We start from the raw sequence: 17208 nt of genomic DNA, 5'->3' as shown, positions 1-17208 counted from the left end.
AATTCAAAGACAGAGATGTGAATAAAAGTATTTTTGAAATAAATATGAAAGATGTTTCCTACAGAGACCTTTAGTTGAAATAAAATCATTACCAATATTGGCTTTGATAATAATGTAGTATACTCTCACCTGGCAATAAAAGCAGTGCACTACACATAATGCATGTCTAATAAATATTTTAATTGAAGTATGAATGAATAAATGAAAAAGCATTTATTACATTTTCTAGGGTAGCTAAATAGCACAAAGGACAGAAAATAGATCTAGAGTCAGGAAGATCTGAATTCAAATTCAACAACACTCACTTTCTTTATGACCCAGAGAAAGTCATTTAATCTAGATGCCTCAGTCTCCTCAACTGTAAAATGAGATGAATATCTTGCATGGTTGTTGTGAAAGTCAAATGAGATAATATTTATAAAGTCTTAGTGTAGTACCTGACATGCTTCCCTTACCCCTTCCTTTATGTGTGGAAGAGGGATACAAACCCTGGGCATACATATAGGAGAACAAAACATTCCCTTCCCACAAGGAACCTATAATTCTAACGAGAAAGTTAATACTTGTTGGAGAGAAGGAGGGGAAAGAAGTTATGGTCTGGAAAGTCACAAAGTTGGAGAGAGGAATAAGGCAATTTACTTGGCCATTTCTAGAAATAAGCATATTATGTAAATGCAACAATGATGTGAATTACTATTAACAGCTTCTTAACCATTTGAGTTAAACCATTTTAAGACTAGCCTGGGACATTAACAACCACATATACAGAGCATTGTTTTTTTAGGAACTGCACGCAATTTGCTTACAAAAACTTTTAATGCATCGCATCTACATCTAAGATGAAGATTTATGATCAATCAATCAAGCAAGCAACTATTAAGTGCCTACTAAGCTGTAGACAGCATACTAGAAGCTGGGGATTCAAACATAAGAAACTTGAAACCCTCCCACAGAAGATGGTGCTAGAATCTCTCTTCCTCTCTCCTTCCCTCTTTTTCTGCTTTTCTCCTCCTCTCCTTTCCTTCATATCTGGAAGCTAGAAGGAAAATATGCCCTAAAACAACTTTTGTTTCATACTTTTGATGAAAAATTGTATAAATCAAGGCTTTATAATTTTTTTAGAAAGCCCCTGTAGTATAACTATGGAACATTTCTCTGATGTTGATATATACCAATAACACATGTTGGTACAGTCAGGAGTGTCTAGGTGCACAAAGAGTGATGTCAGACAATCATAGACACCGGGAGTCTATCTGACCTCATCTTCTTTAAGGACATCTTTTTTTATTAGATCATTTACTTAAGCCTTCACATGAACTATGTATATGAGGACAAGAGAATATGAAAGAAAGCTCGTTTCACCACAGATTTTGCTGTGTTCTGCAGAATCTAAGATTTCAGTTAACAAATAATAAAATACCTAGCCCTTCTGGTTGCCAAGATAGTGTTACTGCTATGAATCAATGCACCACTGTCTCATAAACTGCTAGGAAGCCAGACAGCCTGGAACAATTTAACACCAATAGAGGTGTGAATTTCCCCAATTCATCTTAATAAAGTGTTAACTTCAAAGTGGGTTGAACTATTTAAGTGCTCACCATTTGAGAACAAAACAACAATGATCAGCTCCAGTTATAGAAACTTAATTAAACCACATTTCATTTCTCAATGTCTATCTGATGTAGGACTTCTACTGTACAAACAAATTTGTTCTTGCAGAACTAATGGGAATTACTTCTAAAATAAATTTCTGCATATGACTATAGAAAGCATTTTTATTATGATTCCTAGAGCATTATTCATAACAATAATGTTTAAATTTATTTATGTTAATGCATTTACATTACGCTAGTGCCTGTGCAACAAGAATGATTTTTCAATATCTTGTAATTTATTTATTGATCGGTTTTAAACAATTCTCATTTATGTTATGTGCTGTCTTCCAACCTAGTCCTATAAACATATTTAATTGCAGACAAGTACTTTCATTTGACCAGGCTGATGACTTAGCAAACATGATTCTTGAATTTATAAATGGCAGGAAACTAGGAAAAACAGTTTATATCTTAACTGATAATATCAAAACTGAAGAAACTTTTGGATCTATTATTAACAGTGGACTCAAAAGATTATGATGAAATTTGTTGAGCTTCTTTTCTCTATACGTGTTCAAGGAGGAATTTGTCAGGAATGTTGCAGACATATTCCTATATTAGCTAAGATCTTAAATTAGATAAACTTGAAAGTCCCCTGTAGTAACCAAAGTAAAAAATAACTACTAAAAATTGCAGTGACAGGCACATACTAAGCTCAATAAATGCTAGTTACCTGGATGAATTAGGGATCCTTTTTTTAAAAAGCAATTTTATTAATTTTCAGTTCCTAATTCTCATCTACCCTCTTCATCTTTTAATCTATTGTGAAAACAAGAAAAACAAAATCTATTACAAATACATATAGTCAGGCAAAAAATTACCATATTAACTGTGTCCAAAAAGAAAGAAAGAAAAAAAAAAGGAAAACGTTTCAATTTGTATTCTAGGGCCATTAATTCTCTATTTGATAATGAATAGCATGTTTTATCATGAGTTCTTTGGAATTGTGAAAAACTGTGTTTTTCAAAGTTACCAAGTTTATCCAAGTTCATTATCTTTATACTATTTTTATTAATGTATAAATTGTTCTACCCATTTCACTTTGCATCAGTTTCTACAAATCTTCCCAGGTTTTTATGAAACTGTCCTGTTCATAATTTCTTATAATAACTGTATTCCATCATATTCATATACAATAATTTAACCATTCCATAATTAATGGGCATTCCCCTTAGTTTCTGATTCATTGCCACTACAAAAAGAGCAACTACAAACATTTTTGTACCTACATTCTCCTCTTTCTTTGATCTTCTTGAGATATAGGCTTAATAGTGGTATTGCTGGGTCAAAGGACATGCACAGTTTAATAATCTTTTGAGCATTGTTTCAATTGATTTCTGAAGGGAAGGACCAAATCACAGCTCTAACAAAAGTGCATTAGTGAACCAGTCTTTTCATGACCCTTATAACATTTCTCATTTTCCCTTTTCATGTCATCTTAGTCAATCTGATAGGTATGAGGTGTTACCTCAGAGCTGGAGAGGGCAGTTCTGATAACTTCTCTTATATTGAGCTACTTTCTATTAGTCAATTAGGTGGCTTAGTTGATAGATGCTGGCCTGAAGTCAGGAAGTCTCATTTTCTTTAGTTCAGATCTGGCCTCAAGGAAATGGCAAATCACATTAGTAATTCTGTCAAGAAAATCCCAAAGGGGTCATGAAGAGTCAGACAAAACTAAATAGCAACAACAACAAGTAGGTTAGCTGGACTTCAGATTGGTAATATATTTTGATGCTGATTTGGTTCTTGCCCAGTTGTTTTAGTCTGGAACTTGCTCTAGATTTCAGTGGTCTTCTGTCTTGACCTTTAATTGAAATTTGGCATTTTCCTCCTTTCGAGTTTTAATATTCAAAGAGCCTACAGTAAAAGCAAGCAGTAGATTTGTTGGATCCTGATTGAACCATGATTGCATCTTGGTTCTAAGTTCTGGCTCATGTTTCTATCATGACAAATTCCATAATTCCATAATCCTACTATAGTAGGATTTTAATAATGACCACCTCTCCCTGTACTTTATGAAGGTGTTAGGTTGATATATTACAATACGTTGGTGACCACACCAAATTTGCAGTAGATTATCAGTCTGCCACTGGATTGCTTATTTTATAAATTCTCATCCTAAATACAACTGCATTGAAGGAGTGTTTATGATATGTTCTAATAAAATAATAAAAATATGCAATATAATTGATTATAATCAATTGTAGTCCACATTCTTGTTTATCAAGCCAGAGAAATTTCTTTTTCTCATAAGCTTTCAAACAAAGTAAACAAATAGGAATGAGCCCTTTGAGGGGATGGGAGTTTTTACTGTGAAGAAATAGATAACTGACTTTTTTGTTCTTTATTGTGTAGAGATAGACTAGTATAAAAAAATTCTTCAAATCTTACTACATGGAAAGATCTCCAACTACACTATTCATATTTAAATTCTATAGTTATTAATAGAAGAAACAGATGGATTTGGGAAATAGCTTCTCAAAAATAATATCTGAAGTGGAACAAATATTTCCAAATAATCATATCAAAGTTAAAATAAGACACTAAAGTGTAAAAAGTGAAGATGGCAAATCAATTTTCCATGATTCAGAACTCTTCCTTATACCACAGATAGGAAGAAAGATTTTTGATGTGTGGCCTATTAGAGAACCTCCCAATGAATATTCTTGAGTAAATCAAAACATTGGTAAATTTGTCAAATTTGTCAAATTTACAAAATAAGAAAATCTTAGATATGTTATATATAATTTCTTGTGGAATTTGATAAAGTATGGTCTTGCTTCACAGCAAAGAAACTGAAAATTAAAATAAAACAAAAAACAACCAAAAAAACCAATCTGTTATAAGAGCAGGATTTATTATTTATTAGGCAGAAGGAACATTTACCTGTTAGGATTGAATCGTACAATTTTACATTTTTATAATATCTATTGATGAGGGATGAGGAATGTATATATTAAATCAAAGCAGCCCTTGTCATCCTTCTCCTCATGTCCTTAAAGGTGAACATTTGTCATTGAGTTGAATCAGTCAAAAGTCTTGCCAACTCCTGCTGTGTAGTGGAGCTTGCATTCTATGCTTTCTATTTCTATAGCCATTAGACTACTTTGAGACCTCAACATGTCAGTCTTGCATTATTTTAATTCTATACTTAGTCTTCCTACCTTCAATGTTCTCTGCTTCAATCTATAATATATACCACTACTTGATTAAATTTCATATAACATTGCTTTTTTCACATCATTCCCTACTCTTCTCAGTGAGATTGATAAACCTTTTCTGGGAGTCTGACAGCAGTAAGGTTATTATTGTCAATAACCAGAAACTCTATTCATTGATAGTATGATATCTTAGTGGTTGTGTCTGGTGGTTGTCGGTTGCACTCAGGAAAACCTGATTGTCTATGTATTGGGTACATAGCAAGAATCAGGCAGAGATATGATTAAAATTTGTCCTTGTTCATCATATTAATTGTTAAGATTTCATATTCTGTGATACAAACTTGAAAGATATGAGTGAAAGATGCTAAACAGTAAGGGAACGATTTACCTGGTTCTTCCTGTTTAATGCTAAATATGCACTAAATAAATCTTATGTTTGTGTTCTTCAATACTCCAGTATTCTGATGGATCTGTGATCTCTTCAATGGAGGCAGCTGGGTGATATACTGGCTAAGATCAGCAGATTTGGAATGAAGAAAACCTGAGTTCAAATCCCACCTTAAACATCTGATAGCTGTGTGACCCTGGGTAAATCACTTAACTTTAATTAGATTCAGTTTCCTCATGTGTAAAATGGAGATAATAGCACCTACTTCACAAGGTTGTGAAGATAAAATAAGATCCATATATATATATATATATATATACATATATATATGTATATATATATACATATATATATATATGTGTATATATATATATATATATATATATATATACATTGAACTTTGTAAACATTAAAGTGCATATAAATAATAATATCAAATGCAATATAAATGCTGGCTATCAATACTATCATGGGGAGCAGATCCTCCTAGATGCAGATGATAAATGTCACAATTCTTCATTGTCTTCACATTCTTTGTGCTTCCTGGCATGGTTTCCCATAAATTTGTCATGGCAGGGTGGAAGAATAAGAGAGAAATTTTATTAGGACTTGTATTACATTATTTTAAGGCTATACAAATACCAATAAAACACAGAGATTAATTGGCCAATTTTCATGTTTTTGGCAAAAATATAGATCTATATTTTTTTAGACTTGGAAGGAACTTTATTTTTAATAATAGCTTTTTATTTTCAAAATACATGCAAAGATATTTTTCAACATTCACCTTTGCAAAACTTTGTGTTCCATAAGTTTCTCCCTTCCTTCCCCTTATCTCCTCCCCTAATCTCCTCCCCTAGATAGCAAGTAATCCAATCTAGGTTAAATGCATGCAATTCTTCTAAGCATATTTCCACATTTATTATGCTGAACAAGAAAAATAATGATCTTTTTTATGTAGTTATGCAAAATGATAGGATTATTCTAGATGGTCTCTGAGGTTCCTTTCCATGGCTAAGTCCATAATCCTAGTAGCAATTACTGTTCAAGTTTATTAAGTCTACTACTCATTAGCAAGAACCTTATTTTGACTTTCCTTAAAGCTGAGTAATTTGCATTGAGAGTTTTATTCAGAGACTACATTCCCTCAGTTTAAAAAAAAAATTATAACTTAGTACACTTATCACACTAATTACCAGCTTTGGTGCAGCTTTTTCATGCTGCTTAAGAGGCATGGAAAATAATAATGAATTATTTTGGCATGGATTTGACTTTTTTGTCTTACCTACTTGGTTCATTTCTTTTAAAAAATATTCTTCCTGTCTTATGTATATATTTGTTAAATTTGCTTCTTTTCATTTACGTATCATTATTCATTGCTGATACAAAATTCTCTTGCTGGCATAAGTCATGGTTTGTTTCATAAATAAATCCAAGGAATTAAAGAGTTTTAAGGCATAACTTAAGGAAGGATTAAAAATATCAATATGTCTTTACTGTTAATATCTAATTTTTATAAAAATAAGATATGTGGGATTGTTTTTACTCAGAATGAAACTTTCAAAATTTGGCATAATTCTGGAGTTTACAAAGCAACAAATGCTAGCAGAAACATTCAGCACACAGTAATAGTATCACTGATAAAGTATATGAGCATAAGGGCAGAAGGAATTAGATTTGGTACATAGTTATGATTTTAAAAAAAATGTTCAATTGTGAAATTTGACTAATAGTGCTGATAAGAGATAGACAGATTAGGATTTTAGACAAGTATAGAACTGAGAAAAATAGTCCTTTTAATCAGTCAATAAGCATTTATTAAGCACTATTATGTGCAAAGCAAAAATAGTCCTTGACCTTTGAGGAGCTCATTCTATTGGAGTCAACATGTAAATAATTAGGTACATATAAGACATATACAGAACAAATGGAAATGATTTTCAGAGGGAAACTAGCAGCTGGAAAGATAGAGAAATACCTCCTGAAAAAAGGTGGAATTTGAGTTTATTCTTGAGGGAACTTGGGAAGCTAAAATGTCATGGCAAAAACTGACATTTTATGACAATTGTGACAATATTGTGACAATTTGTAACAATATTTTGTGACAATTAAGCACATTTATGATGTGCCTAATTACCTGAGACTTCATGAAATCTGTACTGATTCACAGAGGTCAAGAAAGAAAATGAGAACAGAGAAATTAGAAACTGCAACTCAGAAAATAACTAAAGAATTAGGAATAGGTGACAAAATTGTGTGGAAAAAGTAACAAGGACTGGAAGTTGAGAAGTAACGAGGGCTCTAGAGATACTGTTCAAGTATGGAAAGGTGAAAGAAATCCTATTTTCATTAGAAATCAGTAAGGCAAACAATTCTTTGTCTTTTACCTTAGAGGCTCTTAAGGATATAGATAGGCAAGGGGAAACTACTGGACTAAGAATCAGGAGACCTTGGTTTGTGTCTAGACTAGACAATTTCTGTTTCCTTCCAGTGCTATAGACATATGGTTTTGATGGCCATGTTTGAACTAGTCTAGTTGGTATTGGGCCTCAGGTATTCAATGGTTTGGAAGAATCTTAAGCGTGTGGAACAGTGACCCTTTCTCAAATTAAAATCAGAGACTCTCAAGGTAAAAAGCAAAAAGGGATTTATAATGATCTTGCCAGAAAGGGCAATTCCCAACAGAAAAGGTATCAGTAGAGTAGTGCACAGTGCAAAGTGCAAAAGACAAGATTATATAGACCCTAACCAGAAGCTCCCATCTTTCCCTTGATCTTTTCTCCCACTGGCTGGAAAATTATATAATTTACCTAGAGACTAAATATTGACTTCAGAACACCCTTTACCTATTAAGTACTTAAATACCAATGAAAAGGTAAGGGGAGGGAGACAGGAGGGAAATGTTTATTTATCTAAGATAATTGATCACCTGCTGCTTCTAGCTATAGCTCAACTTATTATTACAAATTCTCAAGTCACAATTAGGACAAAGTCACATCCTTATAAGAAGTCTTCACTCAGTTTATCTCATTCATTCCCTCTTCCTTATTTATTAACCTTTGAAGACTTCTCACACCATTCTTGATACATTTCCTCAATCATTTTATTTTCAGTCTCCAATCCCTCTGGAACTGGTTTTTCCTTTTTTTCTCTATGGGTGGGGGGAGTGGGGAGGGGAGGGGTCCATCCTCATCTTTTTAATACTGTTATTCTCAGCCTCCAGACCAGAGGCTCAGTCACTGTAATGTTTGGAAAGGTCCATCCCACTCTATTTCTTCCAGGACTTAGTAAGCACCCACTCTTCTAGAATTTTTCTTTCTCCTCCCACATAAAAATAAACCAAACAGCATCTCATATGGGTTAAAATCCCAGATCACTTCTGGGACAGTTCTTTTTTATTTGTATTTGTATTATTATTATTATAGCTTTTTATTTACAAAACATATACATGGGTAATTTTTCAACACTGACCCTTGCAAAAACCTTCTGTTCCAACTTTTCCCCTTCTTTCCCTCACCACATACATCCCCTAGATGTTAAAAATGTTAAATCCAATATATGTATACATATTTATTTGTATATACATATTTATTTATACAGTTACTTTGCTGCACAAGAAAAATCAGACCTAGAAAGAAAAAAAAAAAAAAAACCTGAGAAGGAAAACAAAAATGCAAGCAAACAATAACTGAAAGAGTGGAAATGCTATGTTATGGTCCACACTCATTTCCCATAGTTCTCTCTCTGGGTGTAGCTGACTCTCTTCATTAATAAACAATTGGAACTGGTTTGAATCATCTCATTGTTGAAGAGAGCCACATCCATCAAAATTAATCATCATATAATTTTGTTGTTGCCTTGTATGATGATCTCCTGGTTCTGCTCATTTCACTCAGCATCAATTCATGTAAGTCTCTCCAATCCTCTCTGAAATCACCCTGCTGGTCATTTCTTACAAAACAATAATATTTCATAACATTCATATGCCACAACTTATTCAGACATTCTCCAATTGATGGGCATCCACTCAGTTTCCAGTTTCTGGCCACTACAAAGAGGCTGCCACAAACATTGTTGTACATACAAGTCCCTTTCTCTTCTTTAAAATCTCTTTGGGATATAAGCTTAGTAGTAACACTGCTGGATCAAAGGGTGTGCCGTTTGATAACTTTTTGAGCATAGTTCCAAATTGCTCTCCAGAATGGTTGGATTTATTCACAATTCTACCAACAATGTATCAGTGTCCCAGTTTTCTGGCATCCCCTCCAACATTTGTCATTATCTTTTCCTGTCATCTTAGACAATCTGAGAGGTATGTAGTGGTAACTCAAGAGTTGTCTTAATTTGCATTTCTCTGATCAATAGTGATTTGGAGCAAGTTGTGAAAAATGTCTACTGGACATCCATTTTGAAATATCTAAAAGGTAGCTGAAAATGTGAGACTGGGGTTCAACAGAGAGTATGGAAAACATTGATTTGAGAATCATCAGTAGAGAAGTACTAATTGGTGTAACGACAAGTTAAGAAGCCAGATGTTAAGGGGTTAACAAGAGACTGAGGAGAGAGAGTAAAGATAACTATTGTAGGTTTTAAAAAGGAGTTTTGCTACAAAGGACAGAAGAGAACAAAAAAGTGGAGATGGAAGGGTCAAGTGAGGATTTTTTCAGTATGGAAGAGATACTGGCATGCCTCAGGGACATAAATGAATGAGTGGGGATGCCACAAAAAATGTGCCTTCTTTCTGTCCCACAACTTCTCCATATTATCTAATCCCCGCTGCTTCCTATTAAGAAGGAAAGAGAAACTTTTTGTCTTACTTCTTGTAGCTTGCTATCTTCTTTCAGACTTGTCTTGAGCAATAGATTTCAAAATCGGATTTTGAGGTTAAAATATTTTCATATTAATACCAAAAATTAATTTCTAATATGGTAAATATTGATTTATATAATCAGCATAGACAATAGCTCTTTAACAGATCATCAATAATTTTTAAGAGTGTAAGAAACTGAGAACTGTTGGCTTAGAGATTGGTGGATATCTCCTTGTTTTCTTGAGGAAATAGAAGTAAAATTATGAATCTGATGCATACTAACTTTGGTGGTATGAACTTTTATTCCTCTCCCTTCCCTCCCACATTCTCCTTAATTGGGAAAAACTAAACAATATTGGATTCCATAAAGTTCCCTGTCTTATTGAACCATTTAAAAGCAAATTCAGTGAAGAAATTAAAGCCATTTCTATTCATATGAAAAATGCTCTAATTACTATTGATTAAAGAAATGCAAATTAAGATAACACTAAGGGTACCACTTAACACCTTACAGATGGGCTGATAGGAAAAGAAGACATATGTTGTATGGAATGTGGGAAAACTGTGTTTGAACGGATCCAACTATTCTAGAGAGCACTTTGGAACTATACCCAAATATATCCTCCTATCCAGCAGTGTCTCTATTGAGCCTATATCTCAAAGAGATCAATAAAAAAGGAAAAAGAACCCACATGTGCAAAAATGTGGCATAATGGCAAGAAACTAGAAACTGAGTGGATACTCTTCATTGGGGAATGGCTGGACAAGTTATAGTATATGAATGTTATGGAATCTTTTTGTTCTATAAGAAATGCAACAGGATGATTTCAGAAAAGCCTGAAAAGATCTACATCAATTCATATACATGAATATTGTACAGAGCAAGAAGATTATGTGATGATCAATTGTGATGGACATGACTCTTTTCAACAATGAGGTGATTTAGCAATTTGGAACTATGCTCAAAAAGTTATCAAACTGTGCATACATTTTGATCCAGCAGTATTACTACTGGGCTTATATCCTAAAGAGATTTTAAAGAAGGGAAAGGGACCTGTATGTGCAAGAATGTTTGTGGCAGCCTTCTTTGTAGTGGCCCAAAACTGGAAATTGAGTGGATACCCATCAATTGGAGAATGCCTGAATAAATTGTGGTATATGAATATTATGGAATATTATTGTTCGGTAAGAAATGATCAATAGGATGATTTCAGAAAGGCCTGGAGAGACTTACACGAACTCATGCTGAGTGAAAGGAGAAGAATCAGGAGATCATTATATACTTCAACAACAATACTATATGATGATTAATTCTAATGGACCTGGCCATCTTCAGCAATGAGATGAACCAAATCAGTATTAAGGGAGCAGTAATGAACTGAACCAGATACACCCAGTGAAAGAACTCTGGGAGATGACTAAGAACCATTACATTGAATTCCCAATCCCTATATTTTTGCCTGCCTGCATATTTTTTTAAATTTCCTTCACAGGCTAAATGTACAATATTTCAGAGTCCAATTCTTTTTGTACAGCAAAATAACGGTTTGGACATGTAAACTTATTTTGTATTTAATGTATACTTTAATATATTTAACATGTACTGGTCATCCTACCATCTAGGGGAGGGGGTGGGGGGAAGGAGGGGAAAAATTAGAACAAAAGGTTTGGCAATTGTCAATGCTATAAAATTACCCATGCGTATAACTTGTAAATAAAAAAGCTATAATAATAATAATAATAAAATGAGGTGATTTAAAGCAATTCCAATAAACCTGTGATGGAAAGAGGCATCCACATCCAGAAAGAGAACTACAGAGACTGAATGTAGATCAAAGGAGAGTATTTTTGCCTTTTGTTGTTATTGTTTTGTTGGTTGATTATTTTTTGTTTTGTTTTGTTTTTTCTCCTCTTGATTTGATTTTTCTTCTGCAGCATGTCAAATATGGAAATATGTTTGGAAAAATTTCACATGTTTAATCTATATTGGATTACTTGCTAAGGCCAGAGCGAAGGGAGGCATAGAGGGAGAAAAAATTGGAACACAAGGTTTTGAAAAGGTAAATGTTGAAAACTGCCTTGTATGTCTTTGAAAAAATTGAAAGTCATTTTTTTAAAAAAAGTAAATTCAGTAAATGATTTTCAAATTATTCTCAATAAACTATTTTAAATTTAATATAGAGTGAATATTGTTCATATAGGTTATATGTATGTCCAAAAGGGTTTGTCTAAATGTAGCTTTCAAGAAGATATAGACATCTCTAAAATCTTACCCACCTCTCTCCAAAGGAAATTTTTATTTTTTCCAGAAGAGGAAAAAAAATTTGGAATAAGGCTGCCTTCTCGGCTCTCCTTAGAGAAGAGATTTTGGTTTAGAATAGTATCTATTTGCTGCTGATCACTATCTCTTAAAGAGGGGGGAACAGCAAAGGAATATGACAAGCTATTTCTGAAGGTTTGTTTCCATTCCCACCAGTTATCTAGGATTATCACAATTCTGAATTAAATACAAACCCATTTGTCCAAGTCAAAAGCAAAGAGACATCAATGAAATTACACAAACAGAATATGCCAGACAATATACAGAGTGAATGAGTTTTCCCACTGGGACTGAGAAAGTTCATTCAGCTCAACCAAAAAGTCCTTAATTTCACCCAAGGAGAAATTCCTCAAAGTCTTTAGTGAAACAATCTGGAAATGGGCTCCTCTCCATACTGGCTTCTTCCCAGAATCTTTTTTCTCTTCCTAATTTTTCTCTGACGAGAACCTGGAACTTCCTATGTCCTTTTTTGAAGCTAGATTCCTTAGGAAAAAAAAACAAAACTCTTCTCTACCAAATTCCCAATAATTCTTTCTGGTTGCTTTGTGCCTCTGCTCTGATCAACCACTATTAGAATGTCACATCCTTGAGGGTAGAGACTTTGCATCCTTAGTTATTATCATAGTGCTGGGCATATGGTATTTGATAAAGATTTGATGATTGACTCAGCTAGGTTAGGGCAAAGAACTTGAACTTGGGTGTTTCAATCCTAAGTGCCTGTCTTTGTGTCCTCTAAAGCCTATTGGAAAAGAATTTCAACCAATCTAACATCAGTGTTCTTTAAGGAAGCCTATATGGATTTGAGAAAGGCTTTCTGAGTCTTAAATTAGTTGGTGATATAGAATGAAAATTGGGCTGAAAGTCAGGAGACTCATATTCTAAGAAAGCTACCAACTGTGATATTGAAAAAAGCATTCTCAAGCCCTTGGCTTGCTCATATATAAAAAGAGGGAGCTGATCTCTAAGGCACTTATTTTGATGCCCTGTCATTTAATATTTGCTTGTGTAAGTGTAAAGTGTAAGAGAGCCTACACTGATAAAATAAATAATGTAAAGCAAGGGCAGCCAGCAGACAGTTCATGACCTATATATTCTATGCTAGAATTAGTTGTTTATAATACAAAAGAAATGCCTTACAAGCATAGAATATGGATTTAAGGTATTTAGATTCAAAAAAGATTGTCTTTACATCTACCCCTACTTTAGTAGTTAAATCTGATGGCATACACTATTTTTATTTGTTATAACTGCTGTTTCCAAATATATACTAAAATAATTTCCAATTCAAATTAACATTTATCAAGCACCCATTATGTGCAAGCCTGGGAACATCAAGACAAAAATGGTAACAGTCCTTGTCTTCAAGGACCTTCCATATTCTTGAAAGAATGAATAAAGTTGATTTGAGGACATAAAAATATTCCTTTCCCTTAGGACAATTAGAAATCTAAAACTGCAGTATTAATTTGCTTGTCTATGTTGTAGACTGTAAGATGTCAGACAAAAAATGTGTTATGGGAATTTTGATGTAGAAATAACCCTAAAATAAATGAATTGTATCAGAAATTTTTTTTCATAAAAAGTGTATTTTCTTCCCTAAATGAAGATGACATTATTGATCATTCAGCTATAGGATTTTTTTTTTTAATTTAGAAACACAATGTCAAAATTAGGAGAAATTTCAGGGTACAAGTCTAACCAATTCTTGAATAAAACTCTCTTCCAGATCGTTCTGGAAAAATGTCATCTAGACTTTGCTTAAAGACTTACATGGAAAGAGAAACCCACTCTGTCTGTGGATAGATCTACTATTATGAGGTTTATTGTCATATATTATCTATAGCTCAGCTTTCTGGGACCAAGAACAAGTCTAATCTGTTTTATGGGGGGGGGGCCTCTCGAATATCTGAAGATAACTTTTGGTTCCCTCAACTCTTTTCATCTCCAAATTAACCTTCCCAGATTTTTTCAACCAATCTACAAACAGCATAATTTTGAGATATGTCATCATATTTCTTACGTTCCCCTTCAGTTTAACATCCTGAAAAATATATAACACCCAAAATAAACAAAGTATTTCAGACACAGGGTGACTTGAGCAGACTCTAAGGACTAAATAAACTCCTTAATTCGAAAGTATGCCTTTCTTAGTGCAGAATAATTGCATTAAAGTGAAATGCATTGGCCATATTACATGTTATAGAAACTTTGTAGTTCATCCAACATCCCTATACCAATTTTTTCCTGATCAATTGCTTGCTAACTATGCTTCCCTCGTTTGCACTTAAGAAATTATATTCTCAACATGTCTAAGACAACGTTAATCTGCATTGTTTTACCTTATTTTATTTGGCCCAACACTCTAGTTTGTCATTTCTGAATTCTGACGTTATCATCTGATGTGTTAGCTATTCTTGCCAGCTTTGTGTCATCCGCAAATTTGATAAGCATGTCATCTATTCCTTCATTCAGGGCATTGATGAAAATGTTAAATAGCACAAAACTGAGTTCTTTTTTTTCCATCAATGGTGTGGTGACAGGTTTACAGAGATCTAACTACAATCTTGCCCACTCCCTGTTGTGACAGCTTGACAGTCTTGTGATCAAGTTAACTTGTTTATCCAGTGACTGTGGCTTCTTTAGCTAAGCTAAATAGCTAAAATAAATAATTTTAATACATTTACAAATAAAAACAATAAAAAGCTAAAATAATTTTATATATTTCAGTTGTTAAGTGTTTAAAATTATTGCAAATAATATTTCTCCCATGTAAATACCCAATGATGTTATATAAAAAAGTACTCAATAATTTGAATTACTTTTATTTACATTTCTGACAAGAAGGTAAATTCAGATTGTATATACTGGTATTTGCCTTTCCCCAAATGCTATTAAACTTAACATATGCATTTCACATTTCATAGTTTATTATACAGAAAGTTTGGTGATTTTAAACTCAGGTTGGATAATAATATTAAACAAGGTGTTGGTGAAGCATTGAAATTGGAAAGACCTCAGTTCGATCTTGCATCAGATAATTAGCTGTGTGACTTTGCAAGTTACTTACTTTTGAAGTTTCAGTCCCTCATAATGGGGAGTAAACATAGTCCCTCTCTCAGAAAGTTGTGAGAAATAAGGATAAGAACAGAATGTGTAAAGAGCTTTGCAAACATTAAAGTATTATATGAATGTAATTATCATTCTCAAGATGTTTTGTTTTGCTACTTTTCTAGATTATAATTTTCTTGAGTACAGAATGATAAATTTCTTTTGATCACACTATACTTAGAATGATATTTAAAAAGTAGGTTAAATAACAGCACTTCATAAAAGTGGAATATCTCATGCTTTAGCATGAAATGAAATTTAGGAATAGCCACTTGAGGAATTAACTTCAAATAAAAAAAGCTGTTTACAAAGATTTCAGCTCACTCAGGAAATTGCTATGGTTGAGGAAGATATGACTGTGAAGGTATACTTATTGATGAAAGAAGCCAAAGCCAGACTCAGAGGAAGGTAAAAACCATTATCTCTGGTTCTCAGCAAACCTAACACTCAAATAGGAGAACAGAATATGGACACAAATTTATGCAAATTTCTACTGCTGATCCTAAGCTGCTGAAGTTGGTGGAACTAGCTGTTTGAAATGGATTTTCCATAGTTTTATAACTTGTTCCTAGGAGATCTCATTAGTACTTGCCATGAAATCTCATTAGTACTTGTCACATTGATTTCTTACCTGATGATGCTCACAAGCTAATTTATAGCAGAACAATGAAAAAAGCAAACTCAAACAAAACTCTAGAATACAAAAAGTCATCATTTATTCAAACATATTTATTTAGTGCTCATGTGCAATGCAACATAAAGAAAAAGTGATATGTGGTTCTTGCAAGTTAGCAATTTAAAATTCGAGTTCATCACAGTATATACCTTAAAAATCTGCCACAACAGCCTGTTTGTAGTGGCTAGAAGCTGGAAACTGAGCGGATGCCCATCAATTGGAGAATGGTTGGGTAAATTGTGGTATATGAATGTTATGGAATATTATTGTTCTGTAAGAAACGACCAGCAAGATGAATACAGAGAAGCTTGGAGAGAATTACATGAACTGATGCTAAGTGAAATGAGCAGAACCAAGAGATCATTATATACGTCAACAAGGATACTGTATGAAGATGTAATCTGATGGAAGTGGATTTCTTTGACAAAGAGACCTAATTCAGTTTCAATTGATCAATGATGGACAGAAGCAGCTACACCCAAAGAAAAAAAACACTGGGAAATGAATGTAAACTGTTTGCATTTTTGTTTTTCTTCCCAGGTTATTTCTACCTTCTGAATCCAATTCTCCCTGTGCAACAAGAAAACTGTTTGGATCTGCACACATACATTGTATCTAGGATATACTAGGACATATTCAACATATATAGGACTGCTTGCCATCTAGGGGAGAGGGTGGAGGGTGGGAGGGAAAAATCGGAACAGAAGTGAGTGCAAGGGATAATGTTGTAAAAAAAATTACCCTGGCATGGATTCTATCAATAAAAAGTTACTATAATAATAAAAAATAAATAAATAAATTAATTAATTAAAAAAAAAAGTCTGCCACAAGACTAAGATTACACAGTTTTGACTTCATAGGCTTTCTTTTTTGAAGAATCACATCATAAGCACGATAGTCAACATTGCCATTGTTTGTGGAAGGATATGTCAATTAACTTCCTCATGTCTCCCCTTATCTTCCAGATTTCCCAAACTCAAAAATCCCTCCTAAGCTACCAAGTTTCTGTGTGAGTTCCTATGAAAATACATATTTAATGAGGGTAAAATCTATTTGCCTTTTATATTCCTATATAGCATATTGTGGTTCC

Source organism: Sarcophilus harrisii, chromosome 5 (genome assembly GCF_902635505.1).
Source record: "Sarcophilus harrisii chromosome 5, mSarHar1.11, whole genome shotgun sequence".
Classification (NCBI taxonomy): domain Eukaryota; kingdom Metazoa; phylum Chordata; class Mammalia; order Dasyuromorphia; family Dasyuridae; genus Sarcophilus; species Sarcophilus harrisii.
Note: the sequence above shows the minus strand (reverse complement) of the source record.